Source organism: Bison bison, unplaced genomic scaffold, assembly GCF_000754665.1.
Source record: "Bison bison bison isolate TAMUID 2011002044 unplaced genomic scaffold, Bison_UMD1.0 scf7180017864134, whole genome shotgun sequence".
NCBI lineage: Eukaryota > Metazoa > Chordata > Mammalia > Artiodactyla > Bovidae > Bison > Bison bison.
Genome location: NW_011494706.1, coordinates 3,988,005 through 3,990,223, shown reverse-complemented (window position 1 = coordinate 3,990,223; position 2,219 = coordinate 3,988,005).

Below are 2,219 nucleotides of genomic sequence, written 5' to 3'. Positions count from 1 at the left end.
TGTAGTTTTCTTTTTTTGTGGGATCTTTGTCAGGTTTTGGTATTAGGGTGATGGTGGCCTCATAGAATGAGTTTGGAAGTTTACCTTCCTCTGCAATTTTCTGGAAGAGTTTGAGCAGGATAGGTGTTAGCTCTTCTCTAAATTTTTGGTAGAATTCAGCTGTGAATCCGTCTGGACCTGGGCTTTTGTTTGCTGGAAGATTTTTGATTACAGTTTCAATTTCCGTGCTTGTGATGGGTCTGTTAAGATTTTCTATTTCTTCCTGGTCGAGTTTTGGAAAGTTGTACTTTTCAAAGAATTTGTCCTAAATGGACACTCTTAAAACTCAACTACAGATAATGCAATTAAAAAGATCTGAAGAGAAACCTCACCAAAGAAGATAAAAAGTGTTAAATAAATATGTGAAGAGATGCTCAACATTGTATGTTATTAAGAATTTGCAAATTAAAGCAATGAGATACTACTCTATACCTATTAGAATGGGCAAAATTCCAGTCTAACAATACTAAATGCTGATTGGCTCGGATGTGGAGCAACAGGAACTCTCATTTATTGCTGGCAGGAATGTGAAAAATACAGCCACTCTGAAGACAGTTTGACAGTTTCTCACAAAGCTAACCATAGTCTTAACCATACAGTCCAGCAATTGCACTCCTAGGCATTTTCCTGAATGGGTTGAAAACTTATGTCCACACAAAAGCTGTATGCAAATGTCTACAGCAGCTTTATCTATAATTGCCAAAACTTGGAGGTGAACAAGATGTCCTTCAGGAGGTGAACAAGATGTCTTTCAGTAGGTGAACAGAAAAAATGTGGTATTTCCACACATTGGAATATTATTCAAGGTTGAAAAGAAATGGGCTCTTGTGTAGTGAAAAGACATGAAAGAATTTCAAATGCATATTGCAGCATGAAGGAAGTGAGTCTGAAATATGATATTTAGGAGAAAGCAAAGTTGTAGAGACAGTAGAAACATCAGGGGTTGCCAGGGGCTCGGGGGTGGGGCCCCCGAGCCCCACCATTTATTTATCCACAGATAAATAGGTGGAGCATAGTGGGTCTGGGGACAGTGAAGCTATTCTGTATGCTATGTCCATGGCAGATACAAAACATCACTCACTTCTCAGAGCTCACAGAACTGCAGGACACGAAGGATGAGTCCATAGTTCCACAAACTATGAAATAATCACTCAAACCCATAGCTTACATCAGGGTTCACTCTTGGTGTACATCTATGGATTTTGGCAAATGTATGACATATACTCACCATTATAGAGTCGTACAGAGTAGTTTCATGGCCTTAAAATTCCTCTATTCTATTCCTATTCATTCCCCTCTCCCTGCTAATCCCTGGTAGCCACCGCTCCTTTCACTGTCTCTATAGTGTTTTTATTTTTTCCTTTTTCAGAATGTCATATAGTTGGAATCATAGTTCAGAGCCTTTGCAGATAGGCTTCTTTCATTTAGTGATATGCATTTAAGTTTCTTCCATATCTTCTCACAGCATAAAACTCATTTCTATTTAATGCTGAATAGTATTCCATTGTATGAATGTATCAGCATATATTGATCCATTTACCTACTGAAGGACATCTTGGTTGCTTCCAAGTCTTGGCAGTTATGAATAAATCTGCTATAAACATTCACGTGCAGGTTTTGTGTGGACATAAATTTTTAACTCTTTTTTATTTCAGTCCTCCAATCGTGTTGACTTTTTGCAACCCCATGGACTACAGCACACCAGGCCTCCCTGTTCCTCACCAGCTCCTGAAATCTGCCCAAGTTCATGTCCATTGCATTGGTGAGGCTATCCAACCATCTCCTCCTCTTTTAGGTAATTATTAAGGAGCATGATTGCTGTTTATATATTTAGTTATATAAATGTATATATTTAGAGTATGTTTAGTTTAGAAAGAAACTTGAGAAACTGTTTTCCAAAGTCCATTAATTCCTACCAGCAATAAATAAAGAGTTTCTGTTGCTCCATGTGCTAGCCAGATGGGAGATTTTGTGTATGTGTGTTGGATTTTGGCCATTCTAATGGGAGTGCAATAGTATCACACTGCGGTTTTAATTTTCAATCTCCTCTTGACATACGTGAACCACGAACTTCCTGATATTCAAGCTGGTTTTAGAAAAGGCAGAGGAATCAGAGATTAAATTGCCAACATCCGCTGGATCATCGAAAAAGCAAGAGAGTTCCAGAAAAACATCTATTT